This window comes from Lithobates pipiens, unplaced genomic scaffold (assembly GCF_037356315.1).
Source record: "Lithobates pipiens isolate NorthernLeopardFrog02 unplaced genomic scaffold, aLitPip1_a1.2 Scaffold_18, whole genome shotgun sequence".
Lineage (NCBI taxonomy): Eukaryota > Metazoa > Chordata > Amphibia > Anura > Ranidae > Lithobates > Lithobates pipiens.
Genome location: NW_027507758.1, coordinates 386,088,228 through 386,103,783, shown reverse-complemented (window position 1 = coordinate 386,103,783; position 15,556 = coordinate 386,088,228).

Below are 15,556 nucleotides of genomic sequence, written 5' to 3'. Positions count from 1 at the left end.
TATGAAAGGCAAATCCACTTTGTACTGCAAGTGCATTTGGAAGTGCAGTCACTCTAAATCTAAGGGGTAGACCTGAAATGAGTGGAAGCTCTGCTGATTTTATCATCCAATCATGTGCAAGCTAAAATGCTGTTTTTTATTTTCCTTGCATGTCCCCCTCAGATTTACAGGGACTTTACTTCCAAGTGCACTTGCAGTGCAAAATGGATTTGCCTTTAGTAAATAACCCCCACTGTGTCGATGCTAGCAAACTGAAACCTTTTGCCTCTCTAAAGCAAGACTAGAGCTCCCAAAACTATTTCTCATACTGGACTTATCGCCAAGTGCACAACTATATTCACACTTCTCCTGCCAAACAACAGCTAATCAGACACACCACCCCCTTTGAACAGGTCTGCCTCTCTGGAACCCTGGTAGCCAAATCTACTTCCCTAATGTACTCTTGGCTTCAGGGGACAGAGGTGGGGAGACGCATGGAGCATGAGCACAGTAGGAAAAAGCTCTTGAAGCAAACTTTACAGACAAACAATGGCGACAAGCCTCAATTTTCGCACACAAATGTTCCATGGTACAGGATTGCAATAAATGTCTTATAAGCTATTAACGCATTGGTATGTCACATCGGTTAAGGTTTAAAAGGTGGTACCCACTGTCCTTGGACTCTTGTTGGAGATGTGAGCAAGCTCAGGGCATGTTACTACACATCTGGTGGGACTGTCCCCTACTGAGGCCCTTCTGGAATAAGGTGTGTGAACTGATTAAACTAATCACTGACACAAAAATCCCTCTCACACCCATGTGCTGCATATTGCATATTGCGGATTGCTCCATGAGACGTTACAAAAAGTCTTTGACAAGACACTTGCTGAATGCAGCAAAAAACCTGATTCCAAAGAACTGGAAATCGAAGGACATTCCTTCCATATCCGAATGGCTTAACTCCATAGGAGATATCTATCACATGGAGGAAACAGTAGCCATTGCTAGAGAATTCTTTGAAAAATTTAACAAACTATGGTCTCCCTGGGTGGTGTTCCAGTATTCTGATCAATATTTACAACTTCATACTGGTTGAAACCATCATTGTAGCTTGGATCACTACTCTTTACACCTCCATTAGGTTGGAACACTGATTGAAAGTTCACCACTGTAGAAGATTGATGTTATTGTTTCTTTTATAAGCACTAATGATATTCATATTCACTCTATTGACAAATCCGTCATTAGGCTCTCTTACCAAGGACCTTTTATCAATGACCCTTAATTTCTTTTTTTTCATATAGCTCATTATACTGGCCCAGGGCCCAGATAAGCCTATAAGACCAAAGTATTAGATCTCAGGCCTTATTGTGATCCAAGGCCAGGGTCTGGCTAGAGACTAGCTACCATTTCATTGTATATGTTTTTTTTATTATTGTTTTGTTTTCCTTTCTTGTCTTGAAAAGTTTGTGACTGTTTATGCTCAATGTACTGATTTACTGTATTCACGTACACTTTGAACTTTGTAAACCATCCTTTCCTTAATAAAAATGTTATCGACAAAAAAAAAGTTATACCAGCAATATGATAGCCCCTACAATACAATGCTTTGTATCTAAGAAACTTTTGTCACTTCTCTGCATTGCCACAAAGAAGAAGGGCTTGCATATGTCCATTCACATTCTGTCTTTAACTACTTCAGCCCCGGACCATTTTGCTAGTCAAAGACCAGACCACTTTTTGCGATTCGGCACTGCATCGTTTTAACTGACAATTGCGCGGTCATGCGACGTGGCTCCCAAAACAAAATTGATGCCCTTTTTTTCCCACAAATAGAGCTTTCTTTTGGTGGTATTTGATCACCCCTGCGGTTTTTATTTTTTGCGCTATAAACAAAAATAGAGCAACAAGTTTGAAAAAAAATGCATTATTTTTTACTTTTTGTTATAATAAATATCCCCCAAAAATATATAAAAAAAAACATTTTTTTCCTCAGTTTAGGCCGATACATATTCTTCCACATATTTTTGGTAAAAAAAAATCGCAATAAGCGATTATTGATTGGTTTGCGCAAAAGTTATAGCGTTTACAAAATAGGGGATAGTTTTATGGCATTTTTATTAATAATTTTTTTTTTTACTAGTAATGGCGGCGATACATCAATCACTGCTATATAAATGCAGTGATTCCTGTGTAAATGACACTGGCAGTGAAGGGGTTAACCAGTGGGTGGCAGTGTATTGGGTGGGGGGCTGGGCTTTAATTTAGTAAACACTGATCTCTGCTCCAATCACATGGAGCAGAGATCAGCGTCACTAGTTGCTAGGCAGAACGGGGAAATGCTGTTTACAACGGCATTTCCTCGTTCAGCCACCCCGTGAGACGATTGCAGGTATCCCCGCGGCGATCGAGTCCGCGTTACCTGGGACCAGACTCACAGGGGTCCCGACCAGCACGCGAGCACGCCACCGGTGGCGCGCTCACAATGACAGGGCGGCATTAAAGATAGGACGTACCTGTACGCCAATATGCCTGCCCGTGCCATTCTGCCGACGTACATCGGTGTGCGCTGGTCGGGAACCGGCTAAAAGGAAACTGTTTTGGTTTGAGGTTAAATGTATTAATTTTTGTCAGTTTATATGTTTTTAAAGCTGGACTCAGGGCACACAAAACCTTTAAAACATTTAACTACAGTAAAACCTTGGATTGCGAGCATAATTTGTTCCAGAAACATGCTTGTAATCCAAAGCACTCATATCAAAGCAAATTTTTCCATAAGAAATAATCAAACTCAAATGATTTGTTCCACAACCATTTATTCATAAGTCCTTCAGTTTATAGTCCATATAAAAAAGATTATAGCAATGTGATAGGTTGTGTAACCATAAAATGTCTATCCACAAATGGAAGCCTCCGCAAGGGGATTAGAAGCAAAATCCAGAGGGGAGCCTCTAAGGGTAGCAATATGGTTACATTTAATGAAGGTAAAACATTTAGCAACTCACATGGTTGATGATTAAAAGAGGAACATCTAAGTACGCATGCATCTGGGGTAAAGCAGTCCACATAGACCACCCCTGGCCCCGCCGGCTCTCACCGCTGTCAGTGTGCAATTGTGACCAGGAAGATTACCCTGCAGTAGAGTGATCTGAAAGCGGGGCTTGACCCACTCGTAGAGGATGGTCTATGTGGGCATCTTTACCCCGGATATCTGCATACTTAGATGTGCCAGTTTTGATCATCAACAATTGAGAAATGTTGTACAGGTTTTACTGTATATTTCTCAAAAGCCAAAAAGAATGTAAATCAACTTTGTGTGCACCAAGTGTCTTTGCAAACCCTGTTATTAGCCTGTAAAAGTAGTAGTAAAATCATCATTGTACCAGTGTTGCCAACCACCTGAAGATATACCTTCCTTTTTTAAATGACATTTCCCAGTTTTCACCAGAACAGAAAGCGGGGCAAATCTCCCATTGGAGACACCTGCCTTATAGGGGTTTCCCCTCACTTCTTTTGATGTCCTCTGCCATCTGTGATATGTAGAGATCAGCTAAGCGTCATTCCTCATCCTGCCATGTCCGGAGCTTCTGTCCTCCACCCCCTGTACCACGTCCGCAGCTTCTGTCCTCCACCCCCTGTACCATGTCCGCAGCTTCTGTCCTCCACCCCCTGTACCACGTCCGCAGCTTCTGTCCTCCACCCCCTGTACCATGTCCGCAGCTTCTGTCCTCCACCCCCTGTACCATGTCCGCAGCTTCTTCTTTTTTTTTTATTCTTTTATTTAGTTTTCAGTGCAAGACATACACAGCAAACAATACAACCTTATAGAATTTTCGGTCATACACTTCATTTCCATGTACAAACAGTAAAAACAGGTAACCGTATGCTGAAACTTTATAACACAAATATGATATGCATGAGCGCTAATTCGCAGGGATGGACTATACCGTCCCAGGTCAGGAGAACTGGTAACCAGGGGGTCCATAGTATCCATACGGCGCCACCCCGAGAGCAACAGTACAGATCAGTCTTTCAATGTCTGTGTTATCTGTGTAGGTCCGCGAAAAACGCCGCAGCCCCACTTAGATAATGCTTGGCGAATCAAAAGAGACAGTCAGAGAAAGGAGAAAAAGAAACGGTCCGCAGCTTCTGTCCTCCACTTCCTGTACCATGTCCGCAGCTTCTGTCCCCCACCCCCTGTACCATGTCCGCGGCTTCTGTCCTCCACCCCCTGTACCATGTCCGCAGCTTCTGTCCTCCACCCCCTGTACCATGTCCGCAGCTTCTGTCTTCCACGTCCTGTACCATGTCCACAGCTTTTGTCCTCCACTCCCTGTACTATGTCCGCAGCTTCTGTCCTCCACCCCCTGTACCATGTCCACAGCTTCTGTCCTCCACCCCCTGTACCATGTCCTCAGCTTTTGTCCTCCACCCCCTGTACCATGTCCGCAGCTTTTGTCCTCCACCCCCTGTACCATGTCTGCAGCTTCTGTCCTCCACCCCCTGTACCATGTCCGCAGCTTCTGTCCTCTGCCCCTTGTACCATATCTGCAGCTTCTGTCAATCTCCTGTATCATGTCTGCAGTCTCTGAGGGGGAGTTTGGAGAGGAGTCAAGAATGCGAACACTGCCAGGATGGGGGTCACAAGAGAAATCAGACGTGTGGACTGTGGAGAGGAGACTTTAGGATAAAACCAGAGCCGCCATTCTGGAGCCATCTGACTGAGCCCTACATGGTGCACCTGAGAGGAGGTTAGTGACAGCGCCGCCAGGCCAGTCTGAGGGGGGATACTGATGTAAGGGGGGAGTGAATACAATAATGTAAGGGGGCACTGATACAAAGGTTCCCCCCTATATTAGTAACACCCCCTTTACCTTAGTGTATTCACGCTAAGGAAAGGGCGTCTCTGGTCACTAGAGCCCCACCCTTACATCAGAGTTTCCCCTTAGATCTTGATCTGCAGTGTTCCCCTTTACATAAGCATTCCATTTCACTGTAAGGGGGAATACTGCAGACTCTGATATAAGGGGGAACTCGGTGTTGGCTGGGTTACTGTAACCTTACCTTCATGTAAATGAAGAAAATAGTTTTTTGACTTTTGTTTAACTTAAACACATTGCTAATAGCACTAGCTATATGTTTTATAGTTTAACTATTGATATTTTCACTGTTTAGCAGTAAAAACAGTCATTTTATTTTTTTTCAGTGCCAGTAAAAAACATGGCTCTGCCAGTAAATTTCATGATTTTTGCCAGTAAAAAATTTGTGCCATTTGTAAATTTTGGCATCCTGCCAGTATATTTAATTTCAGGGGGTTGGCAACACTGCATTGTACTGTACATAGCCTGTGCAAGGAGCAAAATTGTGGGTGGACCCTACAGGCCCACCACTACAGACTGCCTGCAGGAAACTACAGGAGAGGGCTGATACAAGTCCTCCCAGCTAGTAAAATGACACAGCAGCAGTGAATGATCTCCTGCACAGAGGCAATGAGGTTGATTTACTAAAGGCAAATAGATTTTGCACTTTGCAAAGTGCAGTTGCACTCTGCACGAGCAGTTGCTCCAGCACTTAGCAAGTGGGGCAAAAGAGATAAAGGTTCACTTTGCAAAGAACGTTCAATCATGTGCAAGGAAAATTTTTAAAAAAATGCATTTTTGCACATGATTGGATGATGGAAGTCAGCATAGCTTCTGCTCATTTACTAAGCTCATGCAGAATGCAACTGCACTTTACAAAGTGCACAGCCAATTTGCCTTTAGTAAATCAACCCTCAATCAAACTGCATTACTGCACAGATCTGGAAGTAATACACAAAGCACACCTAGATTCAATTAAGAGAAAATTAGCTTATCTTGGGGTTCAGCTTTAAACATTTGTGTACTATTTATATTAATTCTAAAGATGATAATCTTAAAGTGGTTGTAAACCCTTACAACACACTTTGACCTACAGGTAAGCCTAGATTAAGGCTTACCTGTAGGTCCAAGAAATATCTCCTAAACCTACACGGTTTAGGAGATATTTGCCGAAAGACAGGCACCGCTGTCTACAGAGCATGCGCCGTAGACAGCGGCACATGCGCCGTAGACAGCGGCGCACTGACCGCACCGCGATCAATGGCTATATGCCGTGAGTGGCAGCTCCCGTGTGCATGCGCGGGAGTGATATCATCGCGGCTTTGCCGAATGACAGCGGCGGAGTAGCGAGACCCACCGAGAAGATGGATGCGGCGGACTACAGGGGACAGCGGTGACTTCGCTGGCTCCTGTGTCAGGTAAGTGACACATAATGGACTACTATGCGAGGTATAGTAGTCCATTATGCTTTACCTTTGCAGGGAATAAAAGAGGAAGTAAACTCATCAGGGTTTACTTCCTCTTTAACACCTGGTGCAACTTTAACATTATTGCCACAGAGCATGATAAGACTTCTAGGAAGAAAGCACAGTGACAACTGTTTGCTTACAACTATGTGTGTAAAATGAATTTATTTAGGGATGAGATGGGTCCAGTCTGAATTCAATCTCAACCTTTGCTGTTCAGGTGTACGGATGCATATCCCTAAACATTTACACATTCAGTGGGAGCTTAATGTCATGTTTAAAAGCACTATTACTACCACTGTTACTCTTGACAGATTTCTGCTGTCAATGGTTGTTAATAACTTCATCGGGTGCGGCCACTGCTGAGTCCTTAACAACCAGTGACATCACCAACCCCACTCGCTTACATAGCTGGGTATCCCATTGAAAGGACAAAATGCTGCCCACCAACACATGTCTGGGCACCATTTCCACCTAATAATCTCTGGGGCAGGGTTGTGGGGAAGAGGCCCTTGTCCTCATTAACATGCCGGGGGGTGAATCACTGGCAACATACACCCCGCTATGTTTAGGACATATGGCCTGGTATTGATAAGGAGGGGGGGTTGAGGCAACATGCTCCAATAATGGTCTGGTATGGATTTTCAGCAGGGGGGAGGTTCCCTCCTAAAATCTGTAACAAATCCAAAGGGCCTGGTGTATAGGTTGGAGGGACCTCTTGCAGGTCCAAGACATTCCCCAAGCATGTTATTTTATGGCGTTTACATATTACTGAAATCACTGCTCACAGCCAAACAAAAACTTTATACATTTAATGTTTTGGCTTTGGCACATGTCCCTGTGGGCTGTGCCCAACACCCTTTGCCATTTGTTTGACAATCCCTTGACTATAAGCCTGTAAATAGCCTGAACTGCTCTTTAACATTCAACTCTCATTGACTTCAGTGGGGTTCAACACCCAAACATTAGTAATGCTCAAAAAAAAATTGGTATGCTCAACTCATCACTAAACTAGCGCTATTGAGCTGTGTAAACAAGCTTAATTTCTAGCAAAGCAGCTAAGATTAGCCCAGTGAAAAGAAACCTTGAAACTCATCTGCTGTCTGGAATTCATAAATTAATTTGCAGTACAGTAAAACCTTTTGCGAGCATAATTTGTTCCGGAAACGTGCTTGTAATCCAAAACACTCGTATATCAAAGCAAATTTCCCAATAAGAAATGGTTTATAGTCCAAATAAAAAGATTATAGCAATGTGATAGGTTGTGTACCCATAAAATGTCCATCCACAAATGCAAGCCAAAGGGATTAGAAGCAAAATCCAGCAGGAGCGTAGCAATATGGTAACATTTAATGAAGGTACAATATTTAGCAACTCACATGGCTGATGATTAAAAGAGGCACATCTAAGTACCCAGGTATCCGCGGTAAAGCTACCCACATAGACCGTCTTCTGCACCACTGGCTTTCACTGCTGTGAGTCTGCAATCGTGACCGGAAGACTATCCTGCAGTAGAGTGATCTGAAAGCGAGGCTTGAAGCGCTCGTGGAGCGCAGCATTGAAGGGATGTTGGTATGGTGGACGGTCTATGTGGACAGCTTTACCCCGGATGCCTGCATACTTAGATGTGCTTGTTTTAATCACCAACCATGTGAGTTGCTAAATGTTGTACCTTCATTAAATGTAACCATATTGCTACACTGAGGCCGCGTACACACGCGGGGACTGTTCGCCCAACTTTGTCCGCTGAACAGTGTTTTGGCGGACAGTCCGCCCGTGTGTGGGCTTTCAGCGGACAGTTTCAGCGAACAGTTTGCTGAACAAGGTTTTTCGGAATTTCCGAAAAACTGTCCGCTGAAACTTGGTTTCAGCGAACAGTCCCCTCGTGTGTAGGCTTGTTCGTCAAACTAAGTTCCGCGCATGCTCAGAAAGGATTTACACGCCGAAAGTTGTAATGCAGTGTATAGGACGTTGTATTTTCCGTCCCGTCGTACGTGCCGTTCACGTCATCGCGCACGGTTTCAGCAAACTGTTCGTTCGTCGTGTGTGGGCAAGTCCGTCCATGCTAATTTTGAGCGGACTGTTTGCTGAAACTGTTTGACGGACAAAGTTGAGCGAACAGTCCCCGCATGTGTACGCGGCCTTAGAGGCACCTCTCTTCTCTTTTATACTCAGTTGTGACGTGACGCTACTTGCATATAAAGACATCGCTCGTTTATCAAGTCAAAATTTATTTAAAAAAATAGCTTGTCTTGCAAAACACTCACAGACCAAGTTACTCTCCATCCAAGGTTTTACTGTATTTTATATTTATATTTTATTTTTGAACATAGAATAAAAGAAAAGACGTAAAAAACTATGCATCTCCAATTCCAAAATCTGATATTTGTGTAGGAACTTTAGAGGTCTCTATAGACATACTGGAGAACTACACCGTTTCAGTAGAATCATGATATGACACTTTTTGTTGCCTGCTGTCCAACATGATAACTTCAAATCACCTATAGCAAAAGGTCAAGGAGGCCCTTTGGCAATCTCTGTGGTACTCAGCACTTACATTGGTGGCTATTGGATTATATAGCATTACTTCTCTCCACTGCTATATTACACATCTGATAACAAACCGGATTTTTATTACATTGGTGATCAGCACAGAAATATCCCTTTCATTGCATTGGTGGTCATTGAAATGTTCCCCCATTATGCTATTAATGGTTAGTGCACAGACTTCTGACCTGATACTTTTGTGGACTGTGCAATCATGGCCGTGTTATACATTGGTAGTTAGTGGAAACACTCACGTTTTATACATTGGTGGTCAGTGAAAACATAAGAAAAAATGCCCTGGTGTAAGTTGGAGGTAAAAATGCCTGTTAGCAGAAATCAGTAAAAGGAAAGAAATTACAGAACGTGAGTAGTCAGTACAGAAAATAAATGTCCTGGTCTTGGTATTCAGTATGAGGAAAACATTTATTGGTGTTGGTGGTTAATAGGAAAAAGAAATGGCTTGGCGTTGGTGGTCAGTAGGAGGAAGAAATGCCCTGGCATCGAGAGTGGGGGGAAAGAACTTAGTAGAAATGCCCTGAAGGTCCGTAGGAGGAAAAATATAGGGGCACTCTGTGGGGAGCTGAAGGGCCTGGGATGGGGCTAGGTGGCACTATGGGGTAAGAGTTGTTCTCTAGACAGGCTGGGGGACTCTGCAGCAGGTTGTGTTGCCCAGTGGAGGAAGTGGGTTTTGGAGAGGCAAAGGGGAGCTTGTGGGCAAGCAAAGCAAGGAGGTTGCAGAGCACTGTAGAACAGGAAAGGAGGTTGGAGAACACTGCTGGTTGGGGGGCATTGTGGGAGGTAAGCAGGCCATAAGACGCTGGGGAGATTCTGCAGCTGGCTGGAGGCACTGTGGGGGGCAGAGTGCAGTACCTATTGCCCTTCCCTTCCCCTACTTACTTCAGACCTATTATCAGTACAGTTATGTGAAAGGATGAGTCTTAATTTCCTGGTAGGCACCCGTACTTTTGGCTTGTCTGTAGCTGCTCTGCATTGGGGGGTGCATTGCTCGTTGTGATGCTTAATGGAACAGTCCCTTGTACTGGAGTGTTTCAGCACAGGATACCTGCAACCCTGGCATCATGGTGGAGACACAGTTGCATAGAATAAGATGCTGAAAAAATACTCAAGCTGTCCACTTTGATTGCCCCCCTCCCCAAGCCCCATAGCAGCCACATTGACACATGTCTGAACACACCTGCCCACCAGTCTAGACATGAGTCAGGTCATTTTATTCCCCCTTTGTATTCATCGGCTTGTGTTTCAGCCTGTCTTATTTTCTAAAAAAAAAACGTTTAAATATTTTTGCTCAAACAACAGAAACTATTCCCAGACTTTGCTCCACAGAAAGTCTCAAAGCTTATAAACTCCTCTCCATTTCTGCCTGTCTCTAAGTACTGTAATTTCTATCCTGTAGGCTATACATTGATTTGAAATCTCCTTGCCACTACCAGAATATTTATATAAGATTTTTATTTCAAACTCTAAAATAACCTTTGCGTTGAACTTTTTCTTTCTTTTTTTTTTTTTTTACCGTCTTCCTGTTTCCATGTAGTTACTGCGGTTTTGCAGATTAATTACTAATTCAATATTATTAATAATGATTGGTTTGGGTCCTAAGGGAACAAAGATCAATAAAGTTTTACAAACTGTTTGAATGGGGAAGATGAATAGTCTGTAGTGAGCTCCTCTGCCATTACCATTGATCAAATTATTTGCCCATGTCTGGCAGTGCATAAATGTCTAGCATTTTAATACACATTAAAAGTTGACAGGTTTATAACTTGTAAAGCTTTTTAAAGAGATGCTAATCCATCAAATTAGCTATAAATAGTACAACGCAAGAATCATTCCTGTTTGCTGGCTACTCACTGTTTTTATAAATATACTCGAAAGGAAAATTTCCAGCTGACTGTAGAATTTTGATAATACTACAAACAGAATGGCCACTGCCCCCACCTATAACTGGCCTTCACAGCAAAGAGCACATGGAAAGGCAACCCATGTAAAACAAAACTATAAAAATCAAGCAATGACAAATAATGCAAGCATTCACCTTCCCCCAGCCCTGTGAGTCATATATTAATCACATCAGGATGAATTAAATAAGGTTGCTGGTGATCCAGATCTATTCCTTGAGCCCCATTACCACACCTTGTGGAATACCGCTCCCTGTGGGCATTAAACTCACCAGATCTTATTAGGAAATACACCTTAAGCACCGTGCCAATCGCATCAAAGAATCCTCCTCTCATCGGCAGATCAAGGGATGGATTACACCTTATAATCAAACACCTTCTTCCAACAGAGCCCGCCATAAATGAGGATCCTCCCCTTATCAGCCATAAAACCCATGTGGAAAAAACGATCCCATAGCATAATTCTGTTACACTAATTTATTAATCCAAAACCCCCCTGAACAATTGCACTTACAGAGTAAAAAACATTAAAAGCATGTAAACAATGGGTCACTCATCAAGCTGGATGTGTGACTCTCACCGCTCCTCAGTATTGTTAGCCACAGTGATTCCCAGGTTGAGCTCCACACGGCTATCGGGTCAGTCAACGAGTATTAACAATACTGAGGAGCAGTGAGAGTCACACGCAGCTTGACGAGTGACCCATTGTTTACATGCTTTTTAATGTTTTTTACTCTGTAAGTTCAATTGTTTAGACGGGTTTTGGATTAATAAATTAGTGTAACAGTATCAGACTATGCATAAGACGTATTTCCTATTAAGATCTGGTGAGTTTAATATCCACAGGAAGCGGTTTTCCCATGAGGTGTGGTGATGGGACTCAAGGAATAGACCTGGATCTTCAGCAACCTTATTTAATCTATCCTGATACAATTAATATATAACTCACAGGGTGCATATGTTTGAGACCTTTAAAAGGCATGTAAAACAAAACCAAAGAAAATCCCAACTCACCAGCCAGCCTGCTACCAACCGAATGAGCCTGACACAACAGTTTGGGTCAAAAACAGAGGTTTAGTTAGCACAGATTTGCAAATACACTCATAAGCTGCAGAGATCACGACAAGACACCCCATTATTTTCTGCAGTCCTAAACCTATACATTTTTGAAAGCCTCCATAGTAGAAGCACATGCATTATAATGGATAGGCAGAGCGCAAGTGAGCCTGGAAGGAGCCCACCCCTCCTTAAAGGCACAGGTGGTAATTTGCCACTTGTTACTGATGCCTTTTCACCCATGCCCTAATTATAACAAGAGAGGGTCAGATCATAAAGCACTGGATAAAGGCATGCATATTACTTTTTTCTTTCTTTTTTTTATTATTTTTAAATTAAAACAATTAAAATATATGGATACTCCTGGCTGCACTATTGTATTGCACTCTGCTATCAAACTACACTGATCAGCTCCACAACCAACAGAGAATGTATATGATAAAAAACCTTTAGCCTTTACAACCGCTTCAAACACAGATACTGAAAATTAAACCCAGTATACAAGACAAGAGAAATTGTACTGTGCAGCATCCATTCATAAAGAACAAGAACACATACAACATAGTAAAAATGACATCTTTACATACTAAGAACAAAACCGTAGAATTATATCTAGTGTGTATAACGGGGGTCAGCATCCTGTAGATCGCAATCTACCAGTAGATCGCAGACAGGTGACTGGTAGATCACGGTCTGGACTTGCTGATCTGCCATCCCAGAGCATCAAACAGAGTGCAATGCAGAAGGACTATTTGGAAAGTTGGAGCTGTAGTAGGGAGCAAGAACCACATAAGCCAATGCCTCCTCGGTAGTGCTGGTTCCTGTCCCATACAGAGTGATACCAACTGCACTCCATTTCTTATGCCAGCTAGCGGTCTCCAGAGTATTGTATGGGATAGGGATTGAGGCAGTAAAACCGCAGGGTTTTACCAATCCCCCCCCCAACCTTTACAAGTGAACGAGCCCTAAGGGTGTGAATGTAACGAAGGGCTCAATCACAAGTGCATCAGGCACTTCTGCTCTTCCTGAAAAGTGATCCGAGTGTGTTTGACAGGTGGTGAGGAGGTGATATTTTGCCTCCTCACCACCTGATTTAAACCCATGATTGCAGTGCAATGAACGTGATTGCAAAACAGTAGTACAGCAATTAGGGGATTAAATCATGCGTGAGAAGGCGACACTGTGCCCGGTGATCTTTGACTTCTCCACCTCTTTAAGGTTGCCTACTCCTGGTGTACAACAAAAGACATAGTGCTGTGCAGTGTCCGTATGTTCTGTAATGCCTCGCACACACGATCAATTCGCCCGTGTGTGGGCTCCGGTGGACTCTTTTTCCCCAAAAGTCCGGTGGACTTAGAAAGTAGTTTTGACTCAAAAATTGTCTGCCGGACTGCGAGTCCGGTGGACAATCCGGCCGTCTGTGTGCTAGTCCACCGGACTTTTGAAATGAATGGACTTTCCCGCACATGGAGGAAAGTCCATTCATTTTGAACGCGGCTCCAGGTAGACGGGAGTAGCGCAGGAGGTCAATGTCACCGCCTTCTGTTCTTCTCTTCTTCTTCCTAGAGATGTTGACTCATTGCTGTCTCTGGCCATAATAACAGGGACGTGTTGCGCGGCGACTTATATAGGGACAGTGGGCGGGGTCACCGGGTGATGCCCCCGCCCATTATGATGTCACAGTCCCAGAGGATCACCCGGTGACCCCGCCCATTGTCCCTTTATAAGATGCCGCGCAACACGTCCCTGTCATTACGGCCAGGGACAGCGACAAGTCAACATCTCTAGGAAGAAGAAAAGAAGAACAGAAGGCGGCGATGACAGAAGACCGGGCCATCGCTAGTAAAAGAGCTAGAAGAAGGAGCAGAGGCCCGGCAAGAAGAACCGAAGAGGAGGATAAGACCCCCGAAGTTGGAAGAAGACCCCCGGGCGGCGGCGAAGAAGAAAGCCGGGCTCCTCCGCTAGTAAAAGAGCTAGCAGAAGATAGCGGAGGAGTCCGGCGAGAAGACCCCCGAGACGGAAGAAGACCCCCGGAGCTGTGCAATAAATTATTTTTAACCCTTGTGTGTTGTGTTTTATTTACATTTTTTTCACAGGTGAATGGGTAGGGGTACATTGTACCCCATACTCATTCACATAGGGTGGGGGACCAGTATCTGGGGGCCCCCTTATTAAAGGGGGCTCTCGGATTCCCATAAGACCCCCGCCTGCAGACCCCAACAACCAATGGCCAGGGTTGTCGGGAAGAGGCCCTTGTCCTCATCAACATGGGGACAAGGTGCTTTGGGGCTCGCTCGTCCCCACTCCCTTTCCTGACCTGCCAGGTAGCATGCTCAGATAAGGGTCTGAAATGGACCTAGGGGGGAAACCCACACCGTTTTTTGGCGTAGGGCTTCCCCTTTAAGTCCATACCAGGTGACGGGGCCAACGACGTGTCCATCTCGTCGCCGAAGGTGGCGACATTGACCTCCTGCGCTAGTCTTGTCTACCTGGAGCCGCATTCAAGATGAACGGACTTTCCACCGTGTGGGCAAGTCCGTTCATTTCAAAAGTACGGCAGACTCCCGCCATAGTTCGTGTGTGGGCAGGTCCACTCATTCAGAAAGTCTGGTGGACTTTCCGGTGGTTTGTCCGCCAGACTAAGTCTGCCGGATAGTCTGATCGTGCGTACGCAGCATAAGTGTTATCAACCTTTTAGGAACCAGAACAATAAAATACACATTTACTGCATTTTATGCATACTGTAGGTACATATTATTCAGTATCTGTCTTGCTAAATATGGGTTACCTGGCAGCTATGCAGGAAAGAGGGTTAGTCGGATATCTAGTGAATTAGAGAAATCAAGAAAGAATGGGTCATTGTGGAGTGAGGTCGAGGGAGAAGTGTAAAAACAGGAGTTCACATTAAAGTGACACTAAACTCTAGTTTTTAAAATAAAATCTATTATATATGTATTATGTACTATTAAAAAGAAATTTCAGGTATGGCTATATTATAGCTAGTTACATTGGTCAAGCTATGTATATACCAACCCTGGCTGACGCCCCTGGAAGCTGGAAATCACTAGTAGACACCACTACTCCAGTGATCACCCCTTGCTTCTGGGTCCCATGCTAAGTGACTGACCTCCAACATTCTGAGCACAGAAGGTTGACCGCACAGCACAGGCATATTTGTAATAACCCAATTTTTCCACCGACAGAATATTAAGACATTTCAATGGTGGCTCGATAAGGTTACAGAATTGGACATTACTTTATGCATATGCCGAAGGGCCAAGTCCTACATAGCATCACCCCATATGAGAAATTGTGTACCCAGAACTCTGGTTAGTGCAGGGGCATTTATCTATTTATCTATCTGGACAAATCTACCAAATGTCCTTGTTAGATTGGGAAAGGGATCTTTCTGAGAATATGGTTTTTGAAATATGGCATACATTTTTTTTACGATCATTTGCTTGTATCATGAATGTTGCTAATTTGAAGGTTCTTACCCGCTGGTATTTAGTTCTGACAGGACTGGTAAGAATGTATTCCTACCTCTCCTTTATGTTTTTGAGTGTGTAGACTGTTGGGATCTATGTATCATGTATGGTGGGAGTGTCCTAGGATTCGTAGTTTTTGGAATGGTATCTTTGCCCTGTTGTGCAGTCACAGAAATGTTGGTTCCACAGACACTCCAATTTGCCCTTCATAATGTTCTGGTTGAGCGTATACCCAATGGTCTTCA